Genomic DNA, 15,353 nt, shown 5'->3' with positions numbered 1-15,353 from the left:
GTAATTGTACATTCAGATACATTGATCCTTGTCCTCATGATTACATTTAGTGTGAAAATCAGGCAGTTAAAACTGATTTTAAGAGCATCTCAGGTGATCCTAATGTAAAACAGTTTTGAAGTCACAAGTAAGATTTTTATCTTTCCACCAAATCTGCTTTTCATCCCCAATTTCTCATTTCTCTTAATGGTATAATAATTCATCCAGGCATTCAAACCATAAAACTAGGAAGTATTCTGGACTCTTCCCTCCTTCAATCACTAGTATTCTAACCCAATCAAATGTTTGTTTCCTAAATAGGGCCTGATTATATTTTCCTCGCCATCTCATTGCACCTGAATTATGTTGATGAAAAATTAAGAGATTTGGAACCAGATAAACCCTAATTTTATTTTATTTTTAAAATTTATTTATTTATTTATTTATGGCTGTGTTGGGTCTTCGTTTCTGTGTGAGGGCTTTCTCTAGTTTTGGCAAGCAGGGGCCACTCTTCATTGTGGTGCACGGGCCTCTCACTATCGCGGCCTCTCTTGTTGCAGAGCACAGGCTCCAGACACGCAGGCTCAGTAATTGTGGCTCACGGGTCCAGTTGCTCCGCGGCATGTGGGATCTTCCCAGAGCAGGGCTCAAACCCGTATCCCCTGCATTGGCAGGCAGATTCTCAACCATTGCGCCACCAGGGAAGCCCCAACCCTAATTTAAAATCCTGGTTATGCCATTTGCTGGCTGTGAGAAATTGAATATATTATATAATTTCTCTAGGCCATAAAAACAGTAGTGCATAATAGAGATTTTTTTTAGAGGGTTAAAGATAGTATTTCCAAAGCATCCAGCATAGTGCCTGGCTCATTAGTAGGTACCTTCCTACTCTACCCATGTCCCAAGTGTTTATTTCACTTAGTAATTGTGAGTTAGATGGATCACTTCATTAGGAATAACATCCTAACTGACCTCTCTCTCTATTGTCTTGCAACACTTAAATATCTTTTCATTATTAACTCCAGAGGTACTATTCCAAAATATAAAATTAATCATATTCCTCTCCTGCTTAATGACTTTCAAAGTTTCCCTAAAATTTACAGAATGGAATTCAACCTCTTTAAAATACTCCAAGACTTTTATTATCTGATCCCTAGGTACTTTTCCAGCATTCTTTGCTCTTCCTTGTATATACCTGCCATCTCAACCAAGACAAAATCTTAGTTTTCATGAATGGGAGAATTAACTTGATGCAACAGAAGTCTCAGCAAGTGGGGTATTAAATTCTAGCTTTCTTACTTGTATTATTTTGGGAAAAATCACTTGGATTCTCTGTGTTTCACTTTTCTCATCTATACAAAGAAGATAGTAACATCCATTTCAGTTGTCCTAAAGTTTAAGATGAGTGATACTGAAGTTCTTTTTAGGCTGCAAGATTCCATGGAAATATATAATTAATGCTATTTGGTGCTGTCATTATATTGTGGTCATTGTTACTTTTATTTATCAATGTGTGGTAACATATTGTGGGACTGAAAATGCATGCTTTTAGTCCTAAGGAAAAAGCTGATGCATTTGCTCAATGGCTACACAGCATGAAGAGTAGGAAAAATTTAGAAGGGTCATTTGGATATTAGTAAATATGCAAAGTTCAGAAGAAAATTAAATGCCCTGTTATGTTTGTTTGCTTATTATTCAACAACAGACATATTTGGCTTAAAGTATTCAGTAAATACTGAGTAAAAACACTAAAGTTAGGTGAGCCTCCCTTTGGCTGAAATCTCCTGGGGAGATTTTCAATTGCCATTGTAAAAGAAGCTCAAATTTTAGATTGATGAGTTTTCAAAAGATCAGGCTTAATAAAAGTTCATCAGTGATATAGAGAAATCATTTTGGATCCCAATCAAAGGGTTTTTCTAAGTCTTTTAGAAGAGCAAGAGTTTGAGACATATACTTGATAAGCTAACAACATTAAATCTTTGAGAGGATTTAGAAAAGGATTTAGTGAGTCAATCCCATCACTGTAGTGCTCTACCTGTGGTTGCCAGGGTAACAGGAAACTTGGAATTCCCAAAATGTATTTATCTTTCTAAACTAGCATCAGGAATAACACAATTATTAGCCAACTTACTGCTGCCCAGTGTGTCCAAACAAGTTTCTAGATGCTACTATTAGAAAAAAGTAAGGTTCTGTTCTGTTTCCCCTCTAGACAAACACATGTCCATTTGAAATAAATCACCTGCTCCTTTTCCATCTAACAACTCTATTTGCCTCTAAATCATACCAGGTACTTTCTTTGTGGTTTATGTTATTACTGGCAATCATTTGTGACCTGTCTGACTCACACAAATATTCTAGTCTCTTCAGAGAACAAAATCTACTTCTACCAAGAGTGAAAAAATGGGTCAACATCACATAATGCCCTAGGGTAGAACATTTACTTATTCACTTACTCATTCAATATTTAATAAGAAACAACCTTGTACAAAGCCTGTAGTAGAGCCTGTGAAAACAAACAAAGAATAATAAAGTATAAACATAAAACATGATCTTGGCCTCACGAACTTCAATATAGTGAAGACCAACATGTAAAGTGCTTGTTAAAAGCTGTAATTAGAGTGCGCCTTCAAGATAGCAGAGGAGTAAGACGTGGAGATCACCTTCCTCCCCACAAATACATCAAAACTACATCTACATGTGGAACAACTCCTACAGAACACCTACTGAACGCTGGCAGAAGACCTCAGACTTCCCAAAAGGCAAGAAACTCCCCATGTACATGGATAGGGCAAAAGAAAAAAGGAAAAACAGAGACAAAAGAATAGGGACAGGACCTGCACCTCTGGGAGGGAGCTGTGAAGGAGGAAAGGTTTCCAGACACTAGGAAACTCCTTCACTGGCGGAGACGGGGGTGGGCAGGGGGGAAACTTCAGAGCCACGGAAGAGAGCACAGCAACAGGGTGTGGAGGGCAAAGCAGAGAGATTCCCGCACAGAGGATCAGTGCCGACCAGCACTCACCAGCCCGAGAGGATTGTCTGCTCACACGCTGGGGCAGGTGGGGGCTGGGATCTGAGGCTCTGGCTTTGGAGGTCAGATCCCAGGGAAAGGACTGGGGTTGGCTGCCTGAATACAGCCTGAAGGGGGCCAGTGTGCCATGGCTAACTGGGAGGGAGTCCTGGAAAAAGTCTTGAACTGCCTAAGAGGCAAGAGACCATTGTTTCGGGGTGTGCGAGGAGAAGGCATTCAGAGCACCGACTAAATGAGCTCCAGGGATGGGGGTGAGCCTCAACTATCAGCACGGACACCAGAGATGGGCATGAGATGCTAAGGCTGCTGCTGCAGCCACCAAGAAACCTGTGTGCAAGCACAGGTCACTAGCCACACCTCCCCTCCCGAGAGCCTGTGCATCCCACCACTGCCAGGATCCTGTGATCCAGGGACAACTTCCCCGGAAGAACACAAGGCACACCTCAGGCTGTTGCAACATTACAATGGCCTCTGCAGCCGGAGGCTCACCCTGCATTCTGTAACCCTCCCTCTCCCCGGCCTGAGTGAGCCAGAGCCCTCTAATCAGCTGCTACTTTAATGTCATCCTGTCTGAGCAAAGAACAGACACCCTCAGGCGACCTACACTCAGAGGTGGGTCCAAATCCAAAGCTGAACCCCAGGAGCTGTGCAAACAAAGAAGAGAAAGGGAAATCTCTCCCAACAGGCCTAGGAGCAGCAGATTAAATCTCTGCAATCAACTTGATGTACCCTGCATCTCTGAAATAACTGATATATATTTTTTTTTTCCTCTTTCTCTTTTTGTGAGTGTGTATGTGTATGTTTCTTTGTGTGATTTTGTCTGAATAGCTTTGCTTTTGCCAATTGTCCTAGGGTTCTGTCTGCCCATTGTTTATTATTTTCTTTTTTTCTTTTAGTATAGTTTTTAGTGCTTGTTATCATTGGTGGATTTGTTTTTTGGTTTGCCTGCTCTCTTTCCTTCTTTTTTATTACTTTTTAATTTTTTGATTTTTAATAACATTAAAAAATTTTAATAACTTTATTTTATTTTATTTCCTCCTTCCTCCCTCCCTCCCTTCCTCTCTCTCTCCCTTCCTTCTTTCCTCCCTTCCTCCCTCCCCCCTCTCTCCTTCTTTCTTTCTTTCTTTCTCCCTTTTCTTCAGAGCAATGTGGCTGACAGGGTCTTGGTGTTCTGGCCGGGTGTCAGGCCTGAGCCTCTGAGGTGGGAGAGCCAAGTTCATGACATTGGTCTACCAAAGACCTCTCAGCCCCATGTAATATCAAATGGCAAAAGCTCTCCCAGAGATCTCCATCTCAACGCTAAGACCCAGCTCCATTCAAAGACCAGCAATTAACAGTGCTGGACACCCTATGTCAAACAACTAGCAAGACAGGAACACAACACCACCCATTCTCAGAGAGATAGCCTGAAACCATAACAAGTTCACAGACACCCCAAAACACACCACTGGATGTGGTCCTGGCCACCAGAAAAACAAGATCCAGACTCATCCACCAGAACAGTCCCCTCCACCAGGAAGCCTACACAACCTACTGAACCAACCTTACCCACTGGGAGAACACTCCAAAACCAAAGGGAACTACGAACATGCAGCCTGTGAAAAGGAGACCCTAAACACAGTAAGTTAAGCAAAATGAGAAGACAGAGAAATACACAGCAGATGAAGGAGCAAGGTAAAAACCCACCAGACCAAACAAATGAAGAAGAAATAGGCAGTCTACCTGAAAAGAATTCAGAGTAATGATAGTAAAGATGATCCAAAATCTTGAACATAGAATGGGGAAAATAAAAGAAACGTTTAACAAGGACTTAGAAGAACTAAAGAGCAAACAATGATGAACAACACAATAAATGATATTAAAAATTCTCTAGAAGGAATCAATAGCAGAATAACTGAAGCAGAAAAATGGATAAGTGACCTGGAAGATAAAATGGTGGAAATAACTACCACAGAGCAGAATAAAGAAAAAAGAATGAAAAGAATTGAGCACAGTATCAGAGACAACTGGGACAACTTTAAACACACCAATATTCGAATTATAGGGTTCCCAGAACAAGAAGAGAAAAAAAAAAAGTGACTGAGAAAATATTTGAAGAGATTATAGTTGAAAACTTGCTAACATGGGAAAGGAAATAGTTAATCAAGTCCAGGAAGTGCAGAGAGTCTCACACAAGATAAATCCAAGGAGAAACACACCAAGGCACATATTAATCAAACTATCAAAAATTAAATACAAAGAAAAAATATTAAAAGCAGCAAGGGAAAAGCAACAAATAACATACAAGGGAATACTCATAAGGTTAACAGCTGATCTTTCAGCAGAAACTCTGCAAGCCAGAAGGGAGTGGCAGGACATATTTAAAGTGATGAAAGGGAAAAACCTACAACCAAGATTACTCTACCCAGCAAGGATCTCATTCATATACGATGGAGAAATTAAAACCTTTACCCATAGAGCAAAAGCTAAAAGAAATCAGCACCACCAAACCAGCTTTACAATAAATGCTAAAGGAACTTCTTTATGCAGGAAACACAAAAGAAGGAAAAGATCTACAATAACAAACCCAAAACAATTAAGAAAATGATAATAGGAACATACATATCAATAACTAGCTTAAAGGTAAACGGATTAAATGCTCCCACCAAAAGACATAGACTAGCTGAATGGATACAAAAACAAGACCCATATATATGCTGTCTACAAGAGACCCACTTCAGACCTAAGGACACATACAGACTGAAAGTGAGGGGATGGAAAAAGATATTCCACACAAATAGAAATCAAAAGAAAGCTGGAGTAGCAATTCTCATATCAGAACAAAATAGACTTTAAAATAAAGACTATTACAAAAGACAAAGAGGGACACTACATAATGATCAAGGGATCAATCCAAGGAGAAGATATAACAATTGTAAATATTTATGCACCCAACATAGGACTACCTCAATACATAAGGCAAATGCTAAGAGCCATAAAAGGGGAAATTGACAGTAACATAATAATAGTTGGGGACGTTAACACCCCACTTTTGCCAATGGAAAAATCATCCAAAATGAAAATAAATAAGGAAACACGAGCTTTAAATGATGCATTAAACAAGATGGATGTAACTGATACATATAGGACATTCCAACCAAAAACAAAAGAATACAATTTCTTCTTAAGTGCCCATGGAACATTCTCCAGGATAGATCATATTTTGGGTCACAAATCAAGCCTTGGTAAATTTAAGAAAATTGAAATCGTTTCAAGTATCTTTTTTTTTTTTTTTTTTTTTTTTTTAGTTTCTGCTTTATAACAAAGTGAATCAGTCATACATATACATCTGTTCCCACATCCCTTCCCTCATGCATCTCCCTCCCTCCCACCCTCCCCATCCCACCCCTCCAGGCGGTCACAAAGCACCGAGCTGGTCTCCCTGTGCTCTGTGGCCGCTTCCCACTATCTATCTACCTTACGTTTGGTAGTGTATATATGTCCATGCCTCTCTTTCGCTTTGTCACAGCTTACCCTTCCCCCTCCCCATATCCTCAAGTCCATTCTCAAGTAGGTCTGTGTCTTTATTCCCGTTTTACCCCTAGGTTCTTCATGACATTTTTTTTTTAATTCCATATATATGTGTTAGCATACGGTATATGTCTTTCTGACTTACTTCACTCTGTATGACAGACTCTAGGTCTATCCACCTCATTACAAATAGCTCAGTTTTGTTTCTTTTTATGGCTGAGTAATATTCCATTGTATATATGTGCCACATCTTCTTTATCCATTCATCCGATGATGGACACTTAGGTTGTTTCCAGCTCCAGGCTATTGTGAATAGAGCTGCAATGAACATTTTGGTACATGTCTCTTTTTGAATTATGGTTTTCTCAGGGTATATGCCTAGTAGTGGGATTGCTGGGTCATATGGTAGTTCTATTTTTAGTTTTTTAAGGAACCTCCATACCGTTCTCCATAGTGGCTGTACCAATTCACATTCCCACCAGCAGTGCAAGAGTGTTCCCTTTTCTCCACACCCTCTCCAGCATTTATTGTTTCTAGATTTCTTGATGATGGCCATTCTGACTGGTGTGAGATGATATCTCATTGTAGTTTTGATTTGCATTTCTCTAATGATTAATGATGTTGAGCATTCTTTCATGTGTTTGTTGGCAGTCTGTATATCTTCTTTGGAGAAATGCCTATTTAAGTCTTCTGCCCATTTTTGGGTTGGGTTGTTTGTTTTTTGCTATTGAGCTGCATGAGCTGTTTATAAATTTTGGAGATTAATCCTTTGTCAGTTGCTTCATTTGCAAATATTTTCTCCCATTCTGAGGGTTGTCTTTTGGTCTTGTTTATGGTTTCCTTTGCTGTGCAAAAGCTTTGAAGTTTCATTAGGTCCCATTTGTTTATCTTTGTTTTTATTTCCATTTCTCTAGGAGGTGGGTCCAAAAGAATCTTGTTGTGATTTATGTCATAGAGTGTTCTACCTATGTTTTCCTCTAAGAGTTTGATAGTTTCTGGCCTTACATTTAGGTCTTTAATCCATTTTGAGCTTATTTTTGTGTATGGTGTTAGGGAATGATCTAATCTCATACTTTTACATGTCCCTGTCCAGTTTTCCCAGCACCACTTATTGAAGAGGCTGTCCTTTCTCCACTGTACATTCCTGCCTCCTTTATCAAAGATAAGTTGACCATATGTGCGTGGGTTTATCTCTGGGCTTTCTATCCTGATCCACTGATCTATCTTTCTGTTTTTGTGCCAGTACCACACTGTCTTGATTACTGTAGCTTTGTAGTATAGTCTGAAGTCAGGGAGCCTGATTCCTCCAGCTCCGTTTTTCATTCTCAAGATTGCTTTGGCTATTCGGGGTCTTTTGTTTTTCCAAACAAATTTTGAAATTTTTTGTTCTAGTTCTGTGAAAACTGCCAGTGGTAGTTTGATAGGGATTGCATTGAATCTGTAGATTGCTTTGGGTAGTAGAGTCATTTTCACAATATTGATTCTTCCAATCCAGGAGCATGGTATATCTCTCCATCTATTTGTATCATCTTTAATTTCTTTCATCAGTGTCTTATAATTTTCTGCAAACAGGTATTTTGTCTCCTTAGGTAGGTTTATTCCTAGATATTTTATTCTTTTTGTTGCAATGGTAAATGGGAGTGTTTTCTTGATTTCATTTTCAGATTTTTCATCATTAGTGTACAGGAATGCCAGAGATTTCTGTGCATTAATTTTGTATCCTGCTACTTTACCAAATTCATTGATTAGCTCTAGTAGTTTTCTGGTAGCATCTTTAGGATTCTCTATGTATAGTATCATGTCATCTGCAAACAGTGACAGTTTTACTTCTTCTTTTCCAATTTGGATTCCTTTTATTTCCTTTTCTTCTCTGATTGCTGTGGCTAAAACTTGCAAAACTAGGTTGAATAAGAGTGGTGAGAGTGGGCAGCCTTGTCTTGTTCCTGATCTTAGTGGAAATGCTTTCAGTTTTTCACCATTGAGGACAATGTTGGCTGTGGGTTTGTCATATATGGCCTTTATTATGTTGAGGAAAGTTCCCTCTATGCCTACTTTCTGCAGGGTTTTTATCATAAATGGGTGTTGAATTTTGTCGAAAGCTTTCTCTGCATCTATTGAGATGATCATATGGTTTTTCTCCTTCAACTTGTTAATATGGTGTATCACGTTGATTGATTTGCGTATGTTGAAGAATCCTTGCATTCCTGGAATAAACCCCACTTGATCATGGTGTATGATCCTTTTAATGTGTTGTTGGATTCTGTTTGCTAGTATTTTGTTGAGGATTTTTGCATCTATGTTCATCAGTGATATTGGCCTGTAGTTTTCTTTCTTTGTGACATCCTTGCCTGGTTTTGGTATCAAGGTGATGGTGGCCTCGTAGAATGAGTTTGGGAGTGTTCCTTCCTCTGAAATTCTTTGGAAGAGTTTGAGAAGGATGGGTGTTAGCTCTTCTCTAAATGTTTGATAGAATTCGCCTGTGAAGCCATCTGGTCCTGGGCTTTTGTTTGTTGGAAGATTTTTAATCACAGTTTCAATTTCAGTGCTTGTGATTGGTCTATTCATATTTTCTATTTCTTCCTGATTCAGTCTTGGCAGGTTGTGCATTTCTAAGAATTTGTCCATTTCTTCCAGGTTGTCCATTTTATTGGCAAAGAGTTGCTTGTAGTAATCTCTCATGATCTTTTGTATTTCTGCAGTGTCAGTTGTTACTTCTCCTTTTTCATTTCTAATTCTATTGATTTGAGTCTTCTCCCTTTTTTTCTTGATGAGTCTGGCTAATGGTTTGTCAATTTTGTTGATCTTCTCAAAGAACCAGCTTTTAGTTTGGTTGATCTTTGCTATCGTTTCCTTCATTTCTTTTTCATTTATTTCTGATCTGATCTTTATGATTTCTTTCCTTCTGCTAACTTTGGGGGTTTTTTTGTTCTTCTTTCTCTAATTGCTTTAGGTGCAGGGTCAGGTTGTTTACTCGAAATGTTTCCTGTTTCTTAAGGTGGGATTGTATTGCTATAAACTTCCCCCTTAGAACTGCTTTTGCTGCGTCCCATAGGTTTTGGGTCGTCGTGTCTCCATTGTCATTTGTTTCTAGGTATTTTTTAATTTCCTCTTTGATTTCTTCAGTGATCACTTTGTTATTGAGTAGTGTATTGTTTAGCCTCCATGTGTTTGTATTTTTTACAGATCTTTTCCTGTAATTGATGTCTAGTCTCATAGCATTGTGGTCGGAAAAGATACTTGATACAATTTCAATTTTCTTAAATTTACCAAGGCTTGATTTGTGACCCAAGATATGATCTATCCTGGAGAATGTTCCATGAGCACTTGAGAAAAATGTGTATTCTGTTGTTTTTGGATGGAATGTCCTATAAATATCAACTAAGTCCATCTTGTTTAATGTATCATTTAAAGCTTGTGTTTCCTTATTTATTTTCATTTTGGATGATCTGTCCATTGGTGAAAGTGGGGTGTTAAAGTCCCCTACTATGATTGTGTTACTGTCGATTTCCCCTTTTACGGCTGTTAGCATTTGTCTTATGTATTGAGGTGCTCCTATGTTGGGTGCATAAATATTTACACTTGTTATATCTTCTTCTTGGATCGATCCCTTTATCGTTATGTAGTGTCCTTCTTTGTCTCTTCTAGTAGTCTTTATTTTAAAGTCTATTTTGTCTGATATGAGAATTGCTACTCCAGCTTTCTTTTGATTTCCATTTGCATGGAATATCATTTTCCATCTCCTTACTTTCAATCTGTATGTGTCTCTAGGTCTGAAGTGGGTCTCTTGTAGACAGCATATATATGGGTCTTGTTTTTGTATCCATTCAGCCACTCTCTGTCTTTTGGTGGGAGCATTTAGTCCATTTACATTTAAGGTAATTATTCATATGTATGTTCCTATTCCCATTTCCTTAATTGCTTTGGGTTCGTTATTGTAGGCATATTCCTTCTGTTGTGTTTCTTGCCTAGAGAAGTTCCTTTAGCATTTGTTGTAAAGCTGGTTTGGTGGTGCTGAACTCTCAGCTTTTGCTTGTCTGTAAACGTTTTAATTTCTCCATCAAATCTGAATGAGATCCTTGCTGGGTAGAGTAATCTTGGTTGCAGGTTTCTCTCCTTCATCACTTTAATTATGTCCTGCCACTCCCTTCTGGCTTGTAGAGTTTCTGCTGAGAGATCAGCTGTTAACCTGATGGGGATTCCCTTGTGTGTTATTTGTTGTTTTTCCCTTGCTGCTTTTAATATGATTTCTTTGTGTTTAATTTTTGACAGTTAGATTAATATGTGTCTTGGTATATTTCTCCTTGGATTTATTCTGTATGGGACTCTCTGTGCCTCCTGGACTTGATTAACTATTTCCTTTCCCATATTAGGGAAGTTTTCAAATATAATCTCTTCAAATATTTTCTCAGTCCCTTTCTTTTTCTCTTCTTCTTCTGGAACCCCTATAATTCAAATGTTGGTGCATTTAATGTTGTCCCAGAGGTCTCTGAGACTGTCCTCTGTTCTTTTCATTCTTTTTTCTTTATTGTGCTCTGCATCACTTATTTCCACTATTTTATCTTCCACCTCACTTATCCGTTCTTCTGCCTCAGTTATTCTGCTATTGATCCCATCTAGAGTATTTTTCATTTCATGTATTGTGTTTTTAATCGATGCTTGATTCATCTTTAGTTCTTCTAGGTCCTTGTTAACTGTTTCTTGCATTTTGTCTATTCTATTTCCAAGATTATGGATCTTGGAAATAGAATCTTGGATCAGCTTTACTATCATTATTCTGAATTCTTTTTCAGGTAGGCTGCCTATTACCTCTTCATTTGTTAGGTCTGGTAGGTTTTTATCTTGCTCCTTCTCCTGCTGTGTGTTTTTCTGTCTTCTCATTTTGCTTATGTTACTGTGTTTGGGGTCTCCTTTTTGCAGGCTGCAGATTCGTAGTTCCTGTTGTTTTTGGTGTCTGTCCCCAGTGGCTAAGGTTGTTTCAGTAGGTTGTGTAGGCTTCCTGGTGGGGGGGACTAATGCCTGTGTTCTGGTGGTTGAGGCTCGATCTTGTCTTTCTGGTGGGCAGGTCCACGTCTGGTGGTGTGTTTTGGGGTGCCTATGGCCTTATTATGTTTTTAGGTAGCCTCTCTGCTAATGGGTGGTGTTGTGTTCCTGCCTTGCTAGTTGCTTGGCATAGGGTGACCAGCACTGTAGCTTGCTGGTCGTTGACTGAAGCTGGGTGCTGGTGTTGAGATGGAGACCTCTGAGAGATTTTCGCTGCTTGATATTATGTGGAGCTGGGAGGTCTCTTGTGGACCCGTGTCCTGAAGTTGGCTCTCCCACTTCAGAGGCACAGCACTGACTCCTGGCTGCAGCACCAAGAGCCTTTCATCCACCCGGCTCAGAATAACAGGGAGAAAAAGTAGAAAGAAAGAATTAGTAGAAGAAAGAAAGAGAGAGGGAAAGAAAGGAAGAAGGGAAGAGAGGAAGGAAGGACAGAAGAAAGAAAGAAAGGAAGGAGGGAGGGAGGAAGGAAGGAAGGAAAGAAAGAAAGACAGGAGGGAGGGAGGGAGGAATGAAAGAAAAAGGAAGTGTGAAGAAGAAGGGTGGGAGGGAGGGAGGGAGGAAAGAAAAAGAAGGAAGGAAAGGAGGAGTGGAGGGAGGGAGGGAGGAAGGGAAGGTAGGAAAAAAAGAAAGAGCAGGTAAAGTAAAATAGAATAAAGTATGAAATATAGTAGTGTTATTAAAATTAAAAAGTAATTATTGAAAAAAAAAACGGACCGATAGAGCCCTGGGACATATGGTGGAAGCAAAGCTATACAGAGAGAATCTTACACAGAAGATTACACAAAGACATTCACAAAAAGAGAGCAGGGGGAAAAATCAAAAATCTTGCTCTCCAAGTCCACCTCCTCAATTTGGGATAATTCGTTGTAAAAAGAGGAAAAGGGCGAGAAGTCTGAAATCTTGCTCTCTAAGTCCACCTCCTTAATTTGGGATAATTCGTTGTAAAAAGAGGAAAAGGGGGGAAAGTCTTTAAATCTTGTCCTTAAAGTCCACTTCCTCAATTTGGGATGATTCGCTGTCCATTCATGCACTCCACAGACGCACGGCACATCAAATGGACCCTGGAGCTTTAATCCGCTGCCTCCGAGGCTGCACAGAGAGATTTCCCTGTCTCTGCTCTCACAGCTCCCGGGTCTCAGCCTTGGACCTGGCCCCGCCTCTTCGCGTAGGTCGCCGGAGGGCGCCCGTTCTTCGCTCAGACAGGAGGGGTTTAAAGGAGCCGCTGATTCGGGGGCTCTGGCTCACTCAGGCAGAGGGGAGGGAGGGGCGCGCAGTGTGGGGCGGGCCTGCAGCGGCAGAGGCTGGTGTGACGTTGCAGCAGCCCGTGGCGCTCCGTGCGCTTTCCTGAGAAAGCCGTCCCCGGGTCCCGGGACCCCGGCAGTGGCGGGGTGCACAGGCCCCCCGGAAGGCGGGGCGGACAGTGACCCGCGCTTGCACACAGGCCCCACGGCGGCGGCGGCGGCGGCGGCGGCGGCGGCGGCGGCGGCGGCGGCGGCAGCCCCAGCGTCCCATGCCCGTCTCTGAGGTCCGCGCCTTACCCGCGGCTCGCGCTTGTCTCCGGTGCTTCCCCAAGCAGCCCTCTTAATGCCCTCTCCTCGCGCACCAGGAAACAAAAGGGAAAAAAGTCTCTTGCCTCTTCGGCAGCTCCAGACCCTTTCCCCGGACTCCCTCGGGATAGCCGTGGTGCACTAACCCCTTCAGGCTCTCTTCCTGCCGCCAGCCCCAGTCCTCTCCCTGCGCTCCGACTGAATGCTGATACCCGAGCCTCAGCTCCCAGCCCCGCCCGCCCCAGCTGCCGAGCAGACAAGTCTCTCGGGCTGGTGTGTGCCTGAGGGCACCGGTCCTCTGTGCCAGAATCTCTCCGCTTTGCCCTCCGCACACCTGTTGCTGTGCTCTCCTCCGCTACTCCGAAGCTTTCCCCCTCCGCCACCTGCAGTCTCCGCCCACGAAGGGGCTTGTAGTGTGTAGAAACCTTCCCTCCTTCACGGCTCCCTCCCACTGGTGCAGGTCCCGTCCCTATCCTATTGTCTCTGTTTATTCTTTTTTTCTTTTGCCCTACCCAGGTATGTGGGGAGTTTCTTGCCTTTTGGGGGGTCTGAGGTCTTCTGTCAGCGTTCAGTAGGTGTTCTGTAGGAGTTGTTCCACGTGTAGATGAATTTCTGATGTATCTGTGGGGAGGAAGGTGACCTCCGCGTCTTACTCTTCCGCCATCTTCCTCCGGGGCCCGTATCAAGTATCTTTTCCGACCACAATGCTATCAGACTAGATATCAATTACAGGAAAAAATCGGTAAAAAATACAAACACATGAAGGCTAAACAATACAATACTAAATAACCAAGAGATCACTGAAGAAATCAAACAGGAAATCAAAAACTACCTAGAAACAAATGACAATGAAAAGACGATGACCCCAAAACTATGGGATTCAGCAAAAGCAGTTCTAAGAGGGAAGTTTATAGCAACACATCCCTACCTTAAGAAACAAGAAACATATCAAATAAACAACCTAACCCTACACCTAAAGCAATTAGAGAAAGAAGAAAAAACAACTGCAAAGCAGAAGGAAAGAAATCATAAAGATCAGATCAGAAATAAATGAAAAAGAAAAGAAGGAAATGATAACAAAGATCAATAAAACTAAAAGCTGGTTATTTGAGAAGATAAACAAAATTGATATACCATTAGCCAGAGTCACCAAGAAAAAAAGGGAGAAAACTCAAATTGACAAAATTAGAAATGAAAAAGGAGAAGTAAAAACTGACACTGCAGAAATACAAAGGATCATGAGAGATGACTACAAGCAACTCTATGTCAATAAAGTGGACAACCTGGAAGAAATGGACAAACTCTTAGAAAAGCATAGCCTTCTGAAACTGAACCAGGAAGAAATAGAAAATATAAACAGACCAATCAGAAACACTGAAATTGAAACTGTGATTAAAACTCTTCCAAAAAACAAAAGCCCAGGACCAGATGGCTTCACAGGTGAATTTTATCAAACATTTAGAGAAGAGTTAACACCTATCCTTCTCAAATGCTTCCAAAATATAGCAGAGGGAGGAACACTGCCAAACTCATTCTACAAGACCACCATCACCCTGATACCAAAACCAGACAAAGATGTCACAAAAAAAGAAAACTGCAGGCCAATATCACTGATGAACATAGATGCAAAAATCCTCAACAAAATACTAGCAAACAGAATCCAACAGCACGTTAAAAGGATCATACACCATGATTAAGTGGGGTTTATCCCAGGAAAGCATGGATTCTTCAATATATGCAAATCAATCAATGTGACACACCATTTTAAGAAATTGAAGGGGAAAACCATATGATCATCTCAATAGATGCAGAAAAAGCTTTCGACAAAATTAAACATCCATTAATGATAAAAACCCTCCAGAAAGTAGGTATAGAGGAACTTACATCAACATAATAAAGGCCATATATGACAAACCCACAGTCAACATCATTCTCAATGGTGAAAAAGTGAAACTGTTTCCACTAAGATCAAGACAACTCTCACCACTATTATTCAACATAGTTTTGGAAGTTTCAGCCACAGCAATCAGAGAATAAAAAGAAATAATAGGAATCCAAATTGGAAAAGAAAAAGTCAATCTGTCACTGTTTGCTGATGACATGATACTATTCATAGACAATCCTAAAGATGCTAACAGAAAACTACTAGAGCTAATTAATGAATTTGGTAAAGTAGCAGGATACAAAATTAATGCACAGAAATCTCTTGCATTCCTATACACTAATGATGAAAAATCTGAAAGAGA

Source organism: Mesoplodon mirus (genome assembly GCF_964341445.2).
Source record: "Mesoplodon mirus genome assembly, chromosome: 3".
In the NCBI taxonomy this organism is placed as follows: domain Eukaryota; kingdom Metazoa; phylum Chordata; class Mammalia; order Artiodactyla; family Ziphiidae; genus Mesoplodon; species Mesoplodon mirus.
This window is presented reverse-complemented; position numbering follows the sequence as displayed.